Consider the following 24033-nt stretch of genomic DNA (forward strand, 5'->3'; position numbering starts at 1 on the left):
AGCGCATGTTTGTACGAAACTACTGAATGACTACCAAAATTGCATAGATCAAGGCCCTATAAGGAAAATAACTCCAATTCCTCCTTGGTCAACACTATAGTTGATGAAATGCATGTGGCATGAAATGCATGTGGACCCGAGTTGTTTTGGCAGAGGGAGGGAGCCAATGACCTGTAACAGCGGCAGTGTTGGTTCATAAAAGGAAATGCACGTACAGTTCATGATAGTTACCTGTTCATTGCAAGGTGACAGACCGTTTGGATCATTGGATGAAGAAATATTTACAAAAAACAGACCCACATGTAACGCATGCCAAACTCTAGATACTAGGAAATAAATTCTTTCATATATGACACGTGGGGCTCTAGAGGGTTAAAACGAACCAAACAACAGTTAATCAAATTATTCAGAAAATACACCTTCCTTTTGGTTCATTGAACATATGTTTATCTCTCTTGTTTTAATTGGATATGTATGTAATCTCAGCACATTTAAACACCACTTATTTCGTAAGAAAGTGATATGAATTCATGTTTGTGATTTTCAGAACGGCAACCATGGCAACATAAAGACATCAAAATCTACTACCAATGAGTGTTTACAATGAGACCGTTTCAGAATGTCGTATCTGACACTTCTATTGTGTTTGGTTTTACTGAACTCAATAGAAAAATCAGGGCACGTCATTGGTCAATTCATATCATGTGGGGATCACATGTGGCCAGACGCGGACGTCAAAGAGGACACAGGCGTAATTTTGATGATTTCTCATTCGTTGATGCCCAATGACGTGGAACTCATACCAGGCTTGGATTATGACGGTAAGCTGAAATATCAGAATAAAAATATTGACATTACCTGTAGTTATGTAATCTAACTACCACGACAATTGACAGTTGCATGGTAAGAAAGCCAATTTCGTTGGTAACAACGTTTGAACGGCACATTTCTAAATTGTATACCACTGTAAAAGAAATGGCATGAATGTATATTTATTACAGAGAGGCGAGTTTAAGTCCTATAACTTATTCCAAACAATTCCTGGGACTGTAATTTTACACTAGAAATATACTTTGCAATATCGGATACTTTTGAAGATAGTAAGTGTCGCGAGACAACACGGGAACACAAAAAAAATCTGTTCGGGAAACTTCCAGAAAATGACCCCAAAAAAACCCAACTAAAACATCTTTTTGAAGGATGTTGTATCTCACACAGCAACATTAGCCTATTTAACCATTCTAGATGAATTTTTTATATCTTTTGCATGTATAATGTATAGATGTAGTCGTCTCTCGACACATACAACCGTTGTAGCTTGAGTTAATGATGTGTGGACATGGGAGTTGAATAGGTTCCCATGACCAGTGCTGGTCTGTTCGTGGCGTCTTGGGGTTGGATTACGGATTGAACAGGTCTCCACAAAAAGAACATGATGTTAAATGCTGTGTACCAGACATCGTATCATATACCATTAAACAAGTAGGGGGCATACCATTTTGCGAGCATACCACCGGCCAATGCCAATGCACGGGATAAGAAATGTAATATATATATCCATACAGATGGAACACTTCTAAAAGAATGGAATAAATTGTCTTATTTTCCATACTTTCTCTTTATCATCTGTTTCCTCCTTGGCTTCATCATTTCCATTTCATCAGTCTTGTAAATCCAATATCCCCTACTTTTTTCGAATGGTGTATTTGTAAATACATTCATTTCAACATGGTCAATCATTTTCAATTTCAGTGCACGTGTCATCGAATCGTTCGGATGTCCTGCTCAGAGGATTCTTACTATCAGCTCTTACACACGCGAACAATACAAGAGCCATCAGCACTTGGACAGACCCATCAAACAGCAGCTGTCCATTTAATGAAACTAATTTCCACCTGCCTATCACTTTGCAATGGACAAGCCCCGTGACAATCGATTCCTGTATCACACTGAGGTAAATGAAGCTTGCTATCATCTGCTAGGTAGGGAACGTTTCTTAATCAATACTTGGTAGTGTTTGTAGTGTAGGTGTTGTGTGGATGGCGTGGTGTTGATTAATTAGGCTACTTGTGTAACGCATAATCTGTACTCGGCATATGATTTACCTGTTGGTGTCAATTGAACATACAAGCTGTACAACAAAGCGTATCTTGTCCTGTCGGTGTGTCTTTGTACCAAACAACGCAAAACAACTATCTTGAGGCTTTGTTAAGGTATGGGAATTAAGGTAAAATTACCGCTGCAAATCGCTTTGTGCAACAGCACCCTGACCAGTGTAAATAAAATTTGAGTGAAAGAGCACAGTTTTGACAGTTGGTATGCGGGTAAACAATAAACTTTCAGACACCCTGAGCAGGTTATATGAGGATCAACATTAACATGAAATACTGTGGCGTTAAACAAGAAAGCTTCAAACTGTTCTTTTTAGTACAGTAACTCAGTTGGATTGGAAATCGTATGCTAACTATTAAGTAGACGCATAGTTGGAGCTAAATAAAAAAGATGTCCTAACTACAAGTAACTAAAAGATGAATTTGCAGTTACCAGATATATGTATCGTTCTGGGAAAACTGGCATCTTTATATATAAGCATTAAAATCCATGGACATGAAATAACAGAGAAATAGACCAGTGGTTGTGGCATTGAATGCTGTGAGACAAATAGTAATGTTGACGATTTACACCTTTACAACGCTCTCACTACGTCGCGTGCTCACATGCATTGAGCGCAGAACAGGTTTCGTCAATAATTGCTAGTTTGTCTTATGTATTGTGATGGTAACACGATTACCAGTCGTTTAACTTCACGCTCTTTTCTCTTCCGTTCGCTCAATGCGTGTCTGCTGGAAAGGGGGAAATGTTGACGCTGATCTGTACAGGGAGCTTCTGAAGAGTTCAAGTAATTGGTCATAGATGCTTGATAGGCATTTAGAAGTTGGCTGGGTAATACGGGACACTGGATATGGATTTGCAACTTTTTTTATTATTTACATACGAAGTTTATGGGCTAATACTTGCGTCTTCATCGGGCGAATGACAGTCAGTGGTACGTATAGTGTGTACATGAAGGCACAGAATTCGTTTAATTGGCCATAGTTCATTCTCTGAAAGGCGATGGAGTAGCTTTATCGTTAAAGCGTCCGCTCGTCGATTTGAAAGTCCGGGCTCGATTCCCTCATGGGTGCATTGTGCGAGTCTCATTTCTTGGAGTTGCCGGTATATAAAAACGATAAAAAACTACATTCACTTACTGACTGTCTACAACCACTGAAATAGTATAGACATATGTTGTTTCACTTTTCAGATTAGAAGTGTTTTACAATTCTTCAGCGAAGCAAATTTTATCAACAACCCTTTGCAAGCCAACAGGTAATTATTCGCTTTTATCAACTTCTCGTATGATTAAATATTAAATCATTTTGCCAATTATTCATTAATGTATCTATTTAATAATCATGCATTATGAATATCACTCGGCGTTATTTAACGAAAATACAGTTCACAGCGGCTGTCAATCCAGTTAACGGGGTAGCCCAGTGGGTTAGAGCGTTCACTCGTCACGTCGGTGATCTGGTTCAATTCCCCACATGAACACTGTGTGTGAAACCGATCTCTCGTGTTCCCCTGTGTGATCTTGCTGGAATGTCGTGTGCAATTACAGGATAAGGAGTTTGCTACGGCATGAAGCATGTCGAATGCATACATAACTTGATACCGTAATATTATCTGAAGACAAATTCAATCCATAAGGACGTAATTGCTAGAATATATGCACACGTGATTTTCGTAATCAGTCGACAGGGACTTCGTCAATACATCAACTCGCAGAAAACCATTGTGTGTCCAAGCTTCTTATATAGATTTTCTTAAAGGTTATTTGGTTCACGTTATGTCGTAAGCAACTCCAGCATCAGAATTTCTGTATACAGTCATGAAGAGACCGGTAGACATATACTCATGCACTGTCAGCACGCACTTTCATGTGCTCCTTTTTTGTTTCAAGGAGTGTATTTTGAAGCATTGAACAGTTGAAGTAAAGAACGATTTTGCAAACATTTAGGAGGTGTTTAAAGAGCTTCTTTATAAATGGTGTGACACCTCTGAACAAACCTTATTGTAAAGGGTAACATGTTTTGATTAAAGCAATTTCTTTGAAATCCATTCGGGTTGAATATTTTGTGATAGCTGGATCTTTAAATAAAGAATATCTGTTACTAATATCTGTTCGTCCATGAGACAAAAGCAAACAAATTCTAGTCTTTCCGATCGGTTGCATTATGTGTCAATTGATAATGTGCTTGTATATGTGTTACTGTTTAAATCATTAGCTCTAATGCTATTATTGTAGAAGCATTTATGCACAAGAATTGACTTTCACGTGCGTTTGCGTTTATGGACTGATAAACGCAAACCCCGATGCCCTCTTGACGTGAAATCCAGGGATCTATTATCCACATGGGTTGATGTGTGAAACCTACTTCTAGTGTCCCCCAAAGTGATATTGCTGGGATGTCGCTTTGAGGGGCGTAAAACCCGGGCTTGCACATGATTGTTACTAAAAAGTAGCTTTGCACTCTGTCGGTGACCAGTGAAGGTCCCGGTTAGAATACTGGCCTTCGGTAACCCACGCTTGTTGTAAGAGACGCTTAACGGGATCGGATTGTCAGGCTCGCTGACTTGGTTGACACATGTCATCGGTTTCCAGTTGCGCAGATCGATGCTTATGCAGTTGATCACTGGATTGCCTGATCTAGTGTAGTTTGAATACTGCTGAGTGTGGCGTTAAACTAAAGTCACTCACCTCGTCTGGCGTAAGGAAAAACACAGGTCGCCAGATTACGCTTTTTGTCCCCTTCTAAGCCGTTGTATCGTTGTAGTCAGTCCTTTACCTTCTTTAAAACGGACCCGGGGTAGAATAGGCCTTCAGGAACCCATGCTTGCCATAAAAAGCGACTGTGCTTGTCGTAAGAGGCGACTAACGAGATCGGGTGGTCAGGCTCGCTGACTTGACTGACACATGTCATCAGTTCCCAATTGCGCAGATCGACGCACATGTTGTTGATCACTGGATTGTCTGGTCCAGACTCGATTATTCACCGCCAAATAGCTGGAATATATCTGAGTGCAGCGTAAAACTAAACTCACTCACTCACTCTTTAAAACGATATAGGGATATACACTGTTACGAATAAATGGATCAACATTCTGCTCTCCGAGATCTCGCCATGATCCAGTTGCGTGTTGCGTTAGAACTGGGATTCAGCAGCAGTAACTTGCTGGAGCTCGAGTGTTGGCGTTTCACATTTTGACATTGCCACTTACAGATCACATGGTCTGAATGTGATACCGACATCTTTTTCACCCATCAATAGAAAATATCAGAAGGGGGATTGCTATATCTAGGACATATCTCCTTGGTATATGTGTATTTATTCCTGCATAGTGCACACAGTTTACCTTTACGGCGTAACATGATACAGTTTAATGTATATAAGCCTGGGGACGACTTCTTTTTTTAAAAAAAATAGCAAGTATATATATGTCGCAGTCTTTGATCATGGTATTTGTACTATTTTAAGCTGTTTCAGATCATCACCAAAAACGATATTTATGGTGTACTTTAGGATTTTATTACAATTGCCGACTCGTGGTTTGTCAGAACTATTCCGTGTGTTTAACCAAATTGGTAAACGTGTGAGACCGTCATTACTTCGGGTATTAATCTCACATTTACCAGACACGCTGGTCTGTATATTTGTTGTAAACAGACTGAAACAACAACGTATGGATATACGGCTTATTTAATATAAATAACGGCTACTAACACCGTTATCAAACAAGTGATAACGATGTTAGTTGTGAATCGACGTCGCTGATTATGTTAAAGAAGTTGTACATCTATAGAACTCTCCTCGTTGTTCATCACACCAACTTCTACATGCCACTCAAAGAGGACTGAAAGAAATCAGTCTACAGACCTGGATATCAAACACAGAGCATCTGCAAGATGAGCTACTTATAATATTTTTCTTTAATTCTGTACTGAAACGTGAAACATGTAGGATATAATAATTGGAAATTTAAGAACTTTAAACTAAAATCTACCAGTTGAAACAGGGTGATAGATGAAAAATACTCCCAAATGACAGATTGTATTCTCTCAGAAATTCAAACGATATTAGGTATATATATTTTTTTATTTGCCCTGCCTTGTCCTTGAAAGGGAAAATATATCAACAACTAACACTGTAGAAACCGGAAAATGCAAAATATGAACCAGCTTTTACACTCTAATAAATTGGGAAGAGTTAGGAAATTAATAATCTTTTGCAAAATAATTTTGTGTTAATTCAAGCAACACCCCCACAAAGATAACAAATACCGCCTGAGTGTAACATAGTTCATCTAACTGGTTAAATGAACGTACAGACAATATATTGTTGCAACCAAGCCATATATATATATATATATATATATATATATATATATATATATATATATATATATATATATATATATATATATATATATATGACAACTTTATGCTTCATACATGTATTGTGTTGTGCATTATCATGTAAACCTGTACCTCAAATGTCGCAGAACGCAGCTTGAGTGAAATTTAGTTCAGTTCAGTGTAACTGGAGTAGAACTCATACCGGCGTTCCATCCTGCTCACTCCCTAGCGTAGTTACCATATATGGATAATACCAGACGAACCTTGTACCTTTTTATGCTAGCCTCTTTTTCGCCTGTTCTTCAAATGGATACTGATAAGGAGCGCATAAACAAGCCCGCAAACGTTGTGAAAAATATGTCAATACGTTGTTATTCATAGGATTTGTCTTGTATTACTACTCCTGCTTTGAGGAATTTCATAAAATGATACTTTGTTCATCTGGTTCCAAACTTTTATGGGTATTCGAGTTTTAGTTTGGGTGCTCTATATAAAAAGAAAGACATCAGAACAAATTCATTATGCAGTGTAAGGTCAGTTTGTAGCTCAGAGTATTATTTTGTCATGTTCATAGTGCGCGGTTTAAAAGGGCATTTGGTCGATGCAGCGGTAGAAACATTATTATTGCTCTTGGAATCAACATTCCCGTTGAACAGATTATATATATATATATATATATATAATATATAGATTTTATGTTATCACTTGTATACTTTTCTTTGAGTATGCTGAGCTGGAATAACAAAACCATCTGCATTAAGGAGAAAATTTCTCAACTGTCATAATTGTTACTTGAGGTGGGGTAGCCTAGTGGTTGATGCGTTCGCTCGTCACACCGTAGGGACGGGTTGGATTCCCCATATGGTTACGATGTGTGAGGCCAATTTCTGGTGTCCCCTGCTATGATAATGCTGAAATAATGCTGAAGGCGGCATGAAACCATACTCGCTCACATAGATGTTACTAGGTATGTAATCTTAAACATATGATGACAATCATAGGCCAGGACTGGCCGATTCTTTATAGCTACTATTGTCTGCCTGTCAGAGTAACTATCGTAACAGCGAATAATCGGATGGTCAATTATCTTGAGTGGTATAATATGTATAACATAAATAGTGTGCTCGCAAACGTACAGGAAAGCAATACATGTCGGTTAATCTCTGATCAATTCTTATTGTTGCCATTAGTCAGTTTGGACAGCTTTATCATTCGTGACTTCGGCTTAAGTACCAGATATTTCTTTCACAAAGCACCAAGGTGATCTTTAGTCAATACGGTAACCTAAGTGCAATGTTAATGAATTACAATTTACATTAGTAAAGGTTACTTCGTGAAAGGAGCCGTAGATTAAATTCTTACATGACGTGTACTACGTTTGAACGAGTACTTCCCGTGGGAAAATACGCAATACATATTCTTGAGTGTGAACATATTCACAGGGTGTGAACATATTCTCGGGTGTGAACATATTCTCGGGGTGTGAACATATACACTCGTTATGGCCCCGGGTCCGACATTGTGTCGTGTGAAATTGTTGATTTTGAAAATGCCTTTATTAGCCTGCACCTTTGTTTCTTAACAACGAGTTCTGCCCGTTCCACACAGGATGCCTCAGCTACATCACCAAAGATGCAGGGCAGGTTACATCGCCATCATTTCCATCAATGTACCCGGATGATGCTAATTGCTCCATCTACATTGTCGTTGAGAAGGGGGAGACAATCGATCTGCAGGTTAGTGCCCAATGCCGGAGTTTCACTCACCCGCCGTTCGTAAATCTGTGGCAGCAAATAGCGGCAAGGCAGTACGTTATTGATGTGTAGAAAGTGTCTTATCTATATAAATGTAATAAAGTGCCACAAATACCATGTTTCACAACAGACGCAGATGGGTTAGCTTATTGCTTTAAGTGTTCGTACGCCATTACTGGTGTCCTTTGCGGTGATGGACATATCGCCAGAAGCGGAGTAAAACTAAATTCAGTCTCTCACAACAGACCTCATATATGTACGTTGTGGTATACTCTGAGGACATCCAACGATGAAATTGTTCCGTTATAATCGAGCATACAATCTACTGCTTTTGACATAATTGATTGCCTATTATTGTAAGTTTCGTAATCGTAGCTAAATCGATTCTTACGTTACGCCTGCTCTTTACTTGAAACGGTATCATCATACTGTCGTGAAGATCCGAGCTAGAGCTGATCTTCCGCAACCGATACTAGTGGACTAACGGCATCGGATGTTCAGGCTCGTTGACATGTCATTGGTCACCAGTTGCGTAGATCTATCCCCGTGCTGTTGATCACTGGATTGTCTGGTCCAGACTCGATTATTTACAGACCGCCGCCATATAGCTGCAATATTGCGGGTGAGACGTAAACCTAAACTCACCAACTCAACCATTTACCTTTTCCCAAGATTCTAAACAGTCATAACCTCTTGCTCAGGAACTAACACTTTCATATCTGAAGCATCAGTGGCAAAAGTGAGGGTTTGTAAAAGTACAAGTGCATCAGGAGGGGGTCCTTTTCAGTTTTGAGTGAACACTCGATCAGTCTTAGAATGGTTTTAGCTCCATGTACAGCTACACATTAACATTGTTTGGAGGATATTGTTGTATTTGTTGAGATGGGAATATGGATGGGTGTACAACCTATGTATGTGTTTGTTGAGATGTTAACGGGGAGGTGTGCACAATCCATTTATGTTGCCCTCCGTCACATTAATTTAACAAGATAGTTATGCAACATAATACGTTAAAATCCAGTTCGGGTGTTATTGAACACACAGTGACATTAACAATGTATAATAAGCCTGTTTTGCAAAAGACAGTCGATGTGTGTATCCAATTCCACGAGGATGTGTTTTTCTTCAGTTTCAGCACGTGGAGCTGGAAAGTCCGTATTTATCCAAGTGTTTTGATATGATGGAGGTATACTTTAACGATGCCGTCCGAGGTCCATTCTGTGGAAACTGGTCACGGGAACGATTGAAAGACTTACGATTCATGGCAACTAACTTCCTTAAAATACGATTCGTCAGTGACAACAAGCTTAACAGCGATGGATTCAAAGCAGTGTATCAGACTGCCTCGCTGAAAGGTAAGACTTTATAACTTCAGGTACGTTTCATGAGAGACATCGATCTTTATCTTCTCTGTGTGGTTGCATTTTTTAAGTCTGATAATAGTGAAGGAATGATACTTCAGATTAAGACAACTTGACTTCCGTTATCATGCTATGTTTAACATTTTCAAGCGAGAGTGAAACAGCATTGTCTGTGCTGCACTGTTCATCTGAAGTATCTTGCCTTTACTGCCCGTTTTGGCAGTTATCAGTACCAATACATTTCTTTTGTACCAGGATGGTGCTAACTGCCCCACCTATATTAATTCTGAGAAGGGGAGACAATCGATCTACATGTTAATGTCCAATACCCGAATCAGTGGTTAATGCGTTCCCTCGTCACGCCGAAGACCCGTTTCCAGTTCCGCACATGGACACAATGTATGAAGTCCAATTCTGGTGTCCCCGTTGATGTCGCGGGAATATTACCAAAAGCGGCCTGAAACTCATTGACTGTGAGAATACAGTACTACCGGTAGGCGCGAACATGTTTTTTCTCTTGGCTGACACTCAGATTCGTAACGTATTTCCAGTAAATCATTCATGTGATTTTCTCAATTACTTTTTTCTTACGCTTGGTGCAATCACTTCCTGGGGATAGTTACAGACTTGGTATTCTCGTGTGTTGATGACATGCGCACTTAGTACTATATGTAGTCAGACATAGGAAGAATCCTTTCAGTTTCACATCGTCTTCCATACTAAAGAACAAAATGAACATCAGCACTTTGCCATATTTGATTTCCTTACGTGTACATTCACGTAATGTGTTTAAGATAAACTTGACATTTCTGATAACGGCCAAAGACGGACTATTACCAACTAGTTGTTGTAAAAACCTGTTCGACTTGCCTGTTACCTAGCAACAAACATAAAAGTATTTTTGCATCAGAATTCACTGTACCATCGGCCTCTACATGTTCGATCTTTACTTTACATTAGGTGGGTTTCATATTTGCAAAGTCATCGTTCCACGTATTGATGTTTGACGTGTTAAACAGCTGGACGGATATGTCGAAGCATATTCTTAGATGCCAATACACCAGAGATAAAGCAGCAGTAACCATTTGAAACAAAATCTAAAAAACTCAAGCATGTGAGAACTGCGGTAAGCGCTCACCATATGTACAAGAACTGAAAACTCTGCAGGTACGGCCTCTTTAACGGTTCCCCAAATTATGTGATAGTTCAGTTTGACAGGACTGAAGGTTCTTATATATAAGAAGTAAGTACACCCTTGAATTAGTAGACATCGATACTGATTGCCTAATGACTGTTGTTCAGAGTGTTGGCAGAGAACACCGTGAATCGACTGCGCATATGACCATACAGATACATGTTGTGTGTTCAACATTTACAATTGGGTCCGATTCAACTGGAGAAAATGTAACAGGAGTGTCTTCAGTGATGAGTCCGCTTTGCCAGTGAACGTATGCGAGATTGTCCCAGGAGCCTTACGCACAGCGTTGTGTTCGCGAGATTGACCGGGTTGGAATCATGGTTTGGGGACCAGCGGTTCATCCCAACTGTTTCTTGTTCAGGAGAGTACTAGTCTTACGGACAGATTCGAGGTCATGTTTTAAACCCCGCCCTTCTGATATCTATGCAGCTACATGGTCCTGGACTGACAGCTGACAACGCCACGCCCCATTCTGCAGTCCTGGGGCTCCTGTGACGAATCAACCTTTCTCAAGGTTAACCTTAACTCCCATTCATTAACTTTGCACTGCCTTTGCGTAGCCCCGGTGTCGATGTGGCGTTCCAGTTCCCCGAATGCATTTACGATGAGGTGAGAAGACTGGTGACACAGGTGATGAATTATCCCTACACCTTGTAGGAACTATTTGTGCGCGTTACTGAATAATTAAATGCAAACATGGCAACATAATGCTCATAACTATGGCCGCATGCCGCTAACAAGCACTGTCAGTTTTAAGATTCTGGCATGAAATCCTCTAGACATCACATACGTACCAATCACTTAGTACAATTCAATATCTGGTGTACTCTCGTCAATATTAACAGTATCAGACACTTAGAGATGTCCTGTTCCAATACCTGGAACTAGAAATTGTTTCTGACGTATTTTGCCGCATTACCCCCGGCGGGCTATGGTATAGTTCCCAACGGTCTCTTGGTGTGAGGCACCACTAACGATGATGTGGCCTAGCATTTTGGTTAATGAAGGCTGACCTTGTGTTTAGGAGATGGTCATAGAAATGGGGCACAATAGTCCTGCATAGGATATCAGTCATGTGCCGTTGTCCATTCAGATTTCTTTCTGATCGTCACAAGGTCAAGTTTACAGTGATGTGAGAGGCACCGCCACACCACCCCTGAACACCGTGAGTCATGAAAAATTAATCGAGTCGTCCCACCAGTGGACTCTTTCCCATGACGTCAAATTCAAATGACACCAGCTTGACGCCACGCTAGTAGTTATGCTTTATGCTCTGAGAATAACAACGGACGTCTGATGTATCGGCTAGCTCCAGCTGGTTGCGATTTCGGGCCGTCCTGTTGAACAAACAACGTTAAGGAAGTCTCTCTGTTTTAACCTCACTTGACAAGAACTGATGTCATCATCTGATTGTGAGAAGGGCAGTATCCTTGCAAATGAATTGTCATTCATGGTCTACCCTAGTAGACCTGGTGTTTATGTCCAATGAGCTTAGTCGATTACACCCAATAGCCCTTGATGCCATGACAGCGTTCCATATACGAATAATGTACCATTTCTTAGAAGTTGTCATTTTAGTATCACCTCTATTTGCTTATCAACAATGAAATTGATTGATTTATCGAACTGCAAGGAGAGCTAACAGAAACTTGATATCTCCTTAAAGCAAAGGGTCCAAATAAACATAGAAACAGTGGGCGTTGAGATAATTTAATTATTGTGACCTGAATGACAGCAGGACGATACACGTCTATTCTCATAATAAAGCGCATTGTGACATTTAACTGTCAGTACTGAACTGCGAATATAATGACCAGCGAATCAAGGTATCGGTGGTCAATATATCATTCTTGCTACACAAACTCATTACTAAGGGTGTGGCTCACCGGCGAGGTCATGTAACTGAAGGGTCATTGATATACGCTAAATGTACCTGTCAATGTAATAACCCGATACGTGATTCATGGCGTACTACTAAATATCAAGTGGGGATCCCTATAGGTAGGATGTACAGACATGTGCCAGTAGTATTCGGACACCTGACGTAAATTCCATAGACTCATGTTTATATAGTGTTGCATAAATATTTGTTTAGTGTAACATAATTAATTTTCACAAATCTAATTTTCGCAAGATCCGTGTCCAATTTTGCAGATTTGTGAGGAATCATCGTGCCTACAATCATATAAGATCTGTTTAATTTTGCGTCGTTTATTTCATAGCATGGAAACAATTTAATCAGCATGTGAACAGTGCCATGAACTCTCTTGACATGGCGGCCTATGGGATTATGCATTGTCTAACCATACGTGGGTTGATAAACGTGATGTCAACAGTGGTCGGAAAGTTTGACTGACATTATGTGCGCAGACCAGAGATGATATCACATTTGCCTGTCAAATTTTAAAATTTCCACCCAACATTCACATCATGAAAATTAATTATGCTACACTGAAATAATATGGAAGTGTATGGAATGTACGCCAAGTGTCCGAATATAATTGGCACGGATGGGTCGGTTCATTGAGCGCACAGATACATGGTTTCATGTTGAAGAAAACGCGCGCACTGATGTAACCATGGAGCCTATATAGAGGTCACATATATATGACGCCCCTGCATATGTTATGAAGTATCCCTGATGTAACATACACCGCTTTCCTTAACCAAGGGTGTGTTTATCATACACAACCTTTTAGTGATATGTGTTTGTAATATCCACTTCATTGATACCCATACTTGAATTCCATCGTTGAAAGCGTATACATACCCGTGCCTGGTTTCTAACTAGATTTTAACTATCATTTGTAGATCCTCCTTCTCTAATCTTCACTAATTATGTCATCGTTGTATTATGACACATGCACTGACTTAATTCGATAATGTGTTCGTTTGGAGTCTGTTTTGTTTGACAAAGCTGATAATGGAACTTGAGTTGAATTAAATATTTGCGCAAAATACATACAAGGTAACTTACGGCTAAAGCATTACAGAAAAGGCGGAGATAGCAGATCGAAAACAAAGGTTTTAGAAACTTTTTTCGTTAAAATGATGTTGTGTGTCGAAGGTAAAGTTGTGACAGACTCGGGGTTGTCAGTGATATACCCACAGGATCTCGCTTAAAACAACGTTAGAAAGACATATGTATGTGTGCGACCTACGACCTGTCACTACATATAGTAAAAGAGTAGAGTCGATAAAGATATTTATCTTACCTCACACATGAATGTCGTTTTCTGATTGGCTAAGCGTTCCTCTGTTATTTTCAAGTACCAGACCTTACCAGCGAGATACATTGCAATGTGCCCTTCTGCAAATGGCAACGCATTCGGTACTTCGTGGTAGTACCTCTTTACGTGGAATAACATTTTTAAGAAAAAGATTATTTACAACTATGTCATGTTGTTTCAGAATACATGCACACACAACGGTAAAATATATGTATGTATGTAACAACCGGGCCTCATAAGGCTTAAAAGACACCATGTTTAAAACATTCCTACAGTCCGTTTGAGTCAGAAAGGGACCGATGACTTGTAAGTCGTGACTATGACACCACGATAGTCGAGGAACCGACAGGGCTCCCGGAATAGATTTTGAGATGTCCCTCGCCATGACTGGTTTCGTTTCTTCGGTTTCACCCCGACACACACACAGACACAGACACACACACACACACACACACACACACACACACACACACACACACACACACACACACACAGACACACACACACACACACACACACAGAGAGAGAGAGAGAGAGAGTAACTGTTCGTGACCAGTGAACAACTTAAATTGTCTTTGTAGTGGTGTTTTTAAGCGTGACACGCCCCTGCAGATTTACCGCTGTCCAGGTTTTTCTGATCATCACATGCTGTAGTACACGTAGGTCGTGGGCGAAAAGCTGCACATGCCACATCTATAAAGCAATGCCGAAAGCAATCTAGCAGGACGCCTCCATACTTACCTCCTCGCACGTCAGGACATTAACATGGTGAATGGGCTGTTGTTTAGCACCTCTAATGCCATGCGCTCATGTCATGCTGTGTATATGCCTAGAATGTCCGATAACAAATCATAGTAGTGAATTACCACTAACGTCAAACAGAGGCGACAGACGGAACAAATGTGATTGAATTCCATGAGAGAGACTGCGGACCATGTACCAATAAAAATATAACTTAAGAAACCACCCAAATAAAGCTTAAACATGAAATTACTGATTAAGTGTTGCCCAGATGATCGCTCACATTCCGATGAGTAGAAGGACACGCCCCTTTTGTGAGCATGACGCAGGAGAGTTCTGAATCAGTGACGTCCACGTCAGGATTTTCATATCTGTGCATTTATCATTTGTGTTATGAAACGTGCTTGAAAGCATGGGTTTTGGTGTTATCAGTGATATTAGCTATATCTTCCTATATATTTGGGATTGTGGGATGGCCTAATGGTATGTTAGCCGTACATTCCGTTACATTACTGGAATATTGCTAAACACTGCGAAAGGCTAAACTTGCGAATCCGTTATATTTCTTTACTGGCCGTTATTTGTTTGTAGCGGAACGTCTTGAGTGCCGGTGATTTTTGTGTCATAAAAGATATTCAACTATCACTTCCCGTTTTAGCATCACTATTTTGCTGCTATGTAGAACCTCTTTCTGGCGATGATGGATATTTGTTTCTCGCGTCCACGCTTTCAGTTTCCACAGTTGTTGTTGGAAAGTAGGAAATGGAAACTTTTAGCTAGGACAATTTACTTTGTGTAAGAATGTGTTCAGTGCACGCAGGAGCCTGTGAACATTTCTCCTGTGAAAACACTGCAACAATGAAGACTAATTTTATCTTGATTGTTACAAGCAATGATCCCACCTGAATGTGTTTTCGACCTAATAATCAGTATGGCCGCCGCAGAAGCAAATTGTTAAAAAATATTATGTGGCTATTTTTTGCTCACAATGAGATGATATTTGTGATATTATAGTCTGGTTCATAATTATTGAGAATTTTTCTTCTTACTTTGAGCTATCCTAACACCTCAACCGATTCACTGATACTTAAAACTAAGTAATGGTGTAAGGGAGGTAACTCATCTTGGCCTACTGAGTATAGTACAATTAGAGTTACCTCCCCTGAATTTGTAGCAGACGTCATTTTCCTCAGCACTGTCAACAATGTCTGCTGAAGATAAAAGAAGGTTGATTTTTGAGTTGTGTAATCAAGGAATTGATGATGTAAATACATTGGCAGAGAGAACAGGAACTCCTCTTTCTACTGTGTATAGGATTAGGAAGAATTTTAAAGAGGGAAAGGATTTTGGGCAGCAGAAAGGAGCAAGGAGACCCAGAAAATTGGACTTCTCAGATCGCGTCCGGCTGGGAATTTTAGCGTCTAAAAAGCAAAGGGCAAGCATCTCCAACATCAGGTATGAAATGATAGAAAGGGGATCAACAGTTGTATCAAAATCTACAGTTAGAAGAAATTTGATTGATCTTGGATGGGAGAAAAAGACTGGAATTACTTCTCCTCTCATGAAACAAGAACATAAAGACAGGCGTGTTGAGTGGTGTTTGGCACATGAAAACTTTGACTGGGAAAATGTGATTTTTACTGATGAAAGCTCAATATGGGTATATCCCAATAATGTGAAAATATGGACAAAGTCTGCGTCAGCACCGTTGTATCGACGACCTAAATACAGCCCAAAGTTTCATGTATGGGGAGGGATATCCTTATTAGGAACGACCCCGCTGTGTGTGTTTGAGGGAAATCTGACAAGTCAACGCTACACTAACATATTAGATAATTTTCTCCTTCCAAGTGCACATGTGTTTTATGGAAATGACTGGATTTTGCAGCAAGATAATTATCCTAAACACACCGCCAAACATGCCAAGCAGTGGTTTCAGGAGAAAAATGTGACTGCATTACCATTTCCTGCATATAGTCCTGACTTAAATCCCATTGAGAACATTTGGAGGATGATGAAGGAATGTGTGAATCAAAAGGGGTTGACAAAAATTAAAGACATGAAGAGAGAAGTGGTCCGATACTGGGACAGCATAACTCACGAGACACTAACCTCTCTGATAGGAAGTATGCCTACCCGTCTTAGACTGTGCCGTGAAGCTCAAGGAGACTTGATAAAATATTAAATTGCTACCTACACAACATGAAAAGGTCAGTTCACTTTCACAATACATTCAATTTTACCTGATTTGTTCTCGTTTAATAATATGAAATGCTTTAGCTATTCTCAATAATTTTGAACCATACTGTATATACGTTTCGTGAGGGTGAACATGTTTCCCATGGGAAAACACCTTAACCGCCTATTTTTCTATTAACATGTTTTCCTCAACGCTTGCTTTTGTCTTTGTTGACAATTTAAACTGAGTGTGAGTGGGTGCACCATTAGTTAATTGCGTACACTTTTCGAGAAGACATGATGTTGACAACAGTTTAGAATAAATTCACCTCTGGTGTGAATTTATCGTTTGATGGAATCTTTTTTTTATTTTGAGATTTGTTATAATTGGGACGTACTGTTTTCTGACGTTCACTACATCTGGGAAAATTAATATTAGTGTATCCAAAATGAGCATCTCGTGTTCATACGCGCGTGCACACACACGCATATTCACTCACTCGCCCTCACGCGCGCAGTCACTCTTTCACACACACATTGTTTCTTTTCGTGTATATTGAGTACAGGTAGTGGTGGTTGCGTTTGAGGCAGAATGAGTGAGTGAGTTTAGTATTACACCCCTCTAAGCAATGTTCCAGCTATGTGGCGGCGGTCTGTAAACAATCGAATCTGGGAAGACAATCCAGTGATCAACAACATGAGCATCGATCTGCGCCATTGGGAACCGATGACATGTGTCAACCAAGTCAGAGAGCCTGACCACCCGATCCCGTTAGTTTCCTCTAACGACAAGCATCCTCGCCTTTTATGGCGATGGGTTGCTGAAGGCCTATTCTACCCGATATTCCATATTCCACAGGATAAGAACATAAGACGGCAGTGGTTGACGAAAATACAATTAACAACTTAAATATATTTAGTGAGAATGAGTGAGAGAGAATGTCACCCGTGCAGGAACCTCACACGATCCACCTCAGTCATCATCTCAGATATAGTAAGAATGGCAGATCATATCAAGTAACATGGCCAAATAACATGGTTTTAACGCATTTAATACACGTGAACTTAGCTGCATAACCTTTAGCTGAATAACAGAAGTGTCTTGATAATTTGCTGCTGTTTAATCAATAATTAATGAAGGAAGATATTATTTCATCCTGTTTGAAAAACTTTGGTTGGGAATATAAAAACAATCAGAGATTATGATAATGTGTAAGGGTGGAAACCCTATGATAAATTATGAATTGATCCAGCCATTGTTGCCATTCATATTACCATGTCAGATTAATGTAAGAAAAAACCTTATCAATATAAATACTACCCACATATAAGCTCTTTGCAATTTGCATCCTGTGAAAATTGCATTGTTAATTCATCAGTATTACAGTTTGGAGGTATTGTTATGAGACTTTTAAGACACCATTCCAAATTAAATTTGAATTAACTGCACTCCAGGTGTTCGTTCGTACAGAATAAATAAACTGTCGAGCAAAAGAGAGAACTCAGGTGTAATTGTAGCTGCAATCACAAATGTGCGTTCTAACTATAAAAGCACTGATAACACTGATTGTATAGATCACAACCATCATGTTTAATGTGCCAAAATGCAACCAAAATCATTTGTACGTGTTTTACAAATTTTAAAAGTTTCGCAAAGTTGTTGTTCCATGCACGAACACTTTTCGTACAGAGGGCATGAAACCCGTTTGTCGTGAAGACTGAACAATCACTTGACAAACATTTTACGAGAAAAGCCAAGACTGACGTCGGCGCAAAGAGAACGGACCATAGGAACATCACAAATATGTGTTTCCAACAGCCATATTGCAAGGACATTGGATTGCACAAGACAAATCATAATTCACCTATTTAACCATTTCAATATGACAGGGCAGACATATGATCTACCCAGAAGTGGGAGTCCCAAAGTCATAACACCCCAAGAGGATCGCTATCTGCGAGTTATTCACCTACGCAACTGGATGTTGGCGATGACGATCAGGAGCCACATCACTGGGTCACTGCGTGAACAGATTCGCAGTGACACGACAACTTCGTGCTGCTGACATACAGGCCTGCAGACCACTGCATGGTATGGCCTTGACCTTCCAACAAAGTAGGAACCGTCATTACTACGTCACTGTTTATTGGTACAATGTCAGTTTTACTGATAAAATACTTTTAGTGCAGTGTGCTTCAACGTGCATTTTCCATTTCATCTAAAGGTTTTGCTATTTTATCTTATTGGAATAAACACAACCTGTGTACTCTCGTCAGTTTACACCAGATCTACAATAAATCAATTTTGACAGTTGTTTCAAATATTCCTCATGCAGGTACCATAATGTCATTCAGGTTAAATAATTTTTCATGTCCAATTCAGTCAAGATCATCCAGTTTTGTCGTGCACTTTGTGTCCCACTCATGTTAATTGAAATAAATATCTTCTTAATGATGATGTGGCGGTTCGGTTTCCCCCTGCTATTGTAACATGCATGCAGTTATAAGAGTTACGATATGCGCACATCGCCATCACCAGTAGGTACAACTGAAAATAAATGCGCGAATAAACACCCTGATCCTAGTTTAGATTCGATAGGACAAAACATTATAAACTGAAAAAAATCCTAAACAAATAATGTCGTCCCATGAATAATACAATTTTGTTGGTCCAGAAATATTCAAGGAGAACTATCTTGATCTACATATTCTTAATTATAATCTCGATTACCCAGCTCAAGATACAGCAACACCACTCACACGTGGAAATGGATTATTTGAATCCAGGTCACAAAATACGTTGAGTATTTTGCTGTCTTCATATGTTGATAAAGTGAATGAGAGTTATCCATTATCGTGACTTCAGAGTTTCCCTAATAACTGCTGCGGATCATCGTAAACACTAACCTAGATGTCTAGGTCTTATGCCTTATGGTGATGCGTTGTGAAGAACATTGATGACTCGCTCTGCAATCCATGGATATACTTCAGAAAAGCATTTGTAGCCCTTTCCCATTTTTCTGCGTTTTCCCTAGATTATTGGTCAGTTTCGTAATGTACCATCGAAAGGAAATTAATTTCAACAAAATTATTTATCCCACAATGAATTAACATGTAAGTCAATGGAAATTACATCAAGTATCCGAATGTAACTGTCACGGGTCTGCAGGTGGGATAGACTATAGCGCTATATGCATGCCATATAATAAAGAGGCACATGTTTTACCGCCCTTCCCTTTAATTAAAACACGATATTTCATTACCCACGTCCAGAGTCCTCAATATATAATCTTATATTGCTTTTTTTATGCCAGATCCTGTTTCAGAAGATTATCGAGCCCTGCAATTCTGACTTTTTATGGTTGTTGCAAATACTGTGTGACCTTTCTCATGTGTCATGACGTCATGCCCCAAAGCTCTGTTATCACTGTTAAGTTGTTGCTGTTTCCAGACTTTAAGTTTGCCAATCTTGACCTCATACTCAGATTATTGGTCAGACAGGCACTAAATGTTATCAACAGTGCTGTCGAACAGTAACCCGACATCAAGTGACATTGTATTCACATCAGTCTGCCTGATACGTTCCCCAGTCACTTCACAGTTTGGGGTTTGATTCCACTCACGGATAAAAATGTGAAAGCCTATTTATTGGGAATATTTTTGTGTCCGTCATATTGCTGGAATATTGTCAAAAGCAGCATAAAACATATTGACATAATTACAAACAAAACAAGATGATTTTCATCAGTCTATGCGTTTGTTGATAGTCATGCCTGTTTTCTTCCTTCTCAGTTGGTATCATCTAAAGAACAATTAAGAGAGACACCATTTCATCCCACCTTCGAGAATTTTCCGACCTTCGAGAATTATCAACCATTGTTGATTCGGAACGGTGGGAAGTCCCGGGTTCAGTTCCCACGTATGTACAATGAATGAGGCCCATTTTAGGTGTCTCCCACTGTGATATTGCTGGAATATTGCTAAAAGCGCAAAACCATACGCACCCACTCCTTGTTGATTCCAAGTATATGTCTTCGTTTGACAGATACTATACCCTGGCCGTTATAGCGGTAAACCGCCTGGGAACTCTATCTGATCGGGTTATTGTTTTCCTTCTAAAAACCTACCCGGATATATTTGAAATACTGTTCCCGCCGTCACGTCTTTGTTTAATACATTTTTAAGTTGCAGATGTGTTAGTCTTTGGTTCTCATTTTTTCTCAGACCGCCTCCGTCTTTTAGTGGTTAGAGCGTCCGCCCGGAGAGCAGAATGTCGTGGATTCAATTCCTGGCCGCGTCATACCAAAAGACGTTAAAATATCGCACTTAAAGGTCCCTGATGCTCGGCATTAATGAGTGCAACAAGGACTGGTCGGTTCGAAGTCATAATGTGTCTGAGTGAGGTATTCATGATCAACTGCAGCATGGCATCTCAGTGTGCTGGCACAATAAAACACGATTGTGCTTAAGTCGCCTGGTACAAGCAGCCACACACACACACGCGGTTATATGAGCCAAATCACCTCACCTCTTATTCAGCTCCATTCTCTTGCCACAGAGGTTACATGTCATATCTTCCTACGTAACCTCTGCTCTAATACGACCCTTTCATGGTGCGAGTGCTCAAGACTCGTGATTGGAGGCAATCAGATTTAGTAGTGCAATCAGCGACCTTGTTTCAAAAGTGATCGTTCTCAAGATCTCGGTCATTTCCGGATGCATCGTGAAAACTAGAACCACTTCCCGAGCGCGATACTCAAATGTTTCTTCTAGACAGAACTCAGTCATGTCACATTTGTTTCTCCACATTGCTTGCATTTGTCAAGTTGAATCTAGGTCGATGTAACACGTATTCTGATTGGACAGAAAAAAGGGAGATAAATCTGCTGCCATTTTTTTTTGCCGCTGGGGGATTTTATGAGAACTGCGACATATGACCGTATTAGAACAGAGGTTTGCAGGAAGATATGACAAGTAACCTCTGTGGTAAGAGAATGATTCAGCTCATATATTTATCAATTTCATTTCTCTTGCTAACAAAACTTCGAGGTATTTTCCAGGGAAAAGAGAAATATGGCAGTGATAGCAGTGCTGTCCACTTTCTTTTAGTCAGCGGACTGGGTTACACATGAATGACATCTTTGTGATAAACTATCCGTGTGTATTATGATGTAAATATTTCATATGGCTTTTAGGAGACATCTTCGGTGGCAAACCGCTATTAGACCCTGAAGTTCTCGAGAGGCATTTAGAAGTTGGTATTCACTGAAAAGGAAAATATTATATAGAAAACGTCCTCTTTATTGTATGTCACAAGGTTTCTGGGCTAATCCTTACAACTTCGTCAGGTGAAGTGCAACACACAAGATACCTATTATCTGTACATCTTATTCTTTAATGTCCTGTTTGTTATCCAATTTATTGCATGTATATGGAATACTGGCTTCTTCTACAATTAGTATGTATATCTTGTAAGTTACAATTCACCTCACGAAGTGACAAGGAATACTCCAGAAACGTGATGTGCAATACAGAAGAAGTTATCAATAATATTTACCCTTCACATTAGACGCTGTAATTCATCCTGCATAATTGCACCTAAAGGCGTTTATTGTCAACGTCTGATACCGGAATCCCACATTCACTGTTATATTTGTTCGGCGTTTGAAACGTGTACTCTGAAACGTGTATTCCGGTAAAATAGAATGTATCGCTCACATTTCCTATGTGACATCATTCTTTACATGTACACACCCATGAAGATCCGGGCTAGAAATGATCTTCGTGATCAGCAACCCATGCTTGTGGTACAGTGCTAATGTTGTTGATCACTGGATTGTCTGATTGAAGCTTGATTATTTACAGATCGCCGCCATATAGTTGGAATATTGTCGAGTGCAGCTTTAAACAACCACATCCAGCTAAATCATAGCAATAATATTCATACGGTTTAAATAATGATTGTAACAAATGTGTTTGTTTTACAGCGTGTAATCAGACTCTGTATAACCTAAGCGGTGTGGTATCCAGTCCGTTCTACCCCCAGCTCTACTTCCCCAACGTCAATTGTGTCATAAGGATCGTCCTGCCGTCAAATTACAGGATACGTGTTAAGGTGGTGGACCTTGACCTTGAACTTGGTACAAACAAACATTGCCCGTTTGATAAACTCCAGATCTATGATTCACTTTTGAACAGAACAGGCGAAACATGGTGCGGATCTGCGAGTGACTATTCTCAAAGTGAACTTCGATATGAATCAAGTGCCTCAGATATAACCATAGAATTTCAGTCTGATCATATGAATGAATTCAAAGGATTTAATCTTACCTACTTGGGTGTACCGTCTTGCCATAACGAAACATTCAGTGAGAACAATGGATCAGTATCCAGTGTGAACTTCCCTTCGTATTACCCGAATGGTCAAGAGTGCTATTACACTATCAAAGTCGACGGACCTACTGAAAACATTGAACTGACGTTTGAAATGTTTTATACTGAATCGGGCGATGATGTCCGCAACAGAAATCACCTATGCAACAAAGACTATATCGAAGTATTTGATGGTAAGGTCAAGCACAGGGTTTGTGGTAATTGGCATGGTCAAGAACATCTGCTGCTGTTCAGATCATTTGGGAACACCTTGGTGTTCAAGTTCGTCTCAGACGAACAGACAACAAAACCAGGTTTCTATGCAAAATGGCGAACGGTGGATGATAAAGCGGGCACCCAGTGTGTGTCAACCTGGTTAGACACCGGAAACACCTGTTTCGAGATTATTTATCAGAGACACAGCTGGTTCGAGAGTGATATTGACTGTCGCTCACGTGGTGGTCATCTAGCAACTATTGCAGATCTAGCAACAGAAGTATTGCTCAGTGACCATCTGGAAAACAGGTAAATAGTAGCGAGTCTTGTGGCTGTCATCAGAGTACTTCCCTCGGTATCGGTATCACAGAGGTGATAACAGTGGTTTAAGTGTTAAAATGCATTTCAAGAAGAGGTTCTGCGTGACGCTTGTCCACTACCAGATCAATAATGATGATAATCTCTCGCCTTCAAAGTGCCCAGAGCGCATTATCTAGACGCTAAATATTCTAATAGGTTTTTAATA

General features: G+C 39.8%; 1 pseudogene; it reads left to right on the plus strand.

Annotated features, from left to right (window-relative positions):
- The first annotated feature begins 619 nt into the window (after positions 1 to 619).
- LOC137258826 (uncharacterized) overlaps positions 620 to 24033 on the plus strand; it is a 66386-nt pseudogene continuing 42972 nt past the window's right edge.

The sequence above is a fragment of the Haliotis asinina genome, chromosome 12 (genome assembly GCF_037392515.1).
Source record: "Haliotis asinina isolate JCU_RB_2024 chromosome 12, JCU_Hal_asi_v2, whole genome shotgun sequence".
Classification (NCBI taxonomy): domain Eukaryota; kingdom Metazoa; phylum Mollusca; class Gastropoda; order Lepetellida; family Haliotidae; genus Haliotis; species Haliotis asinina.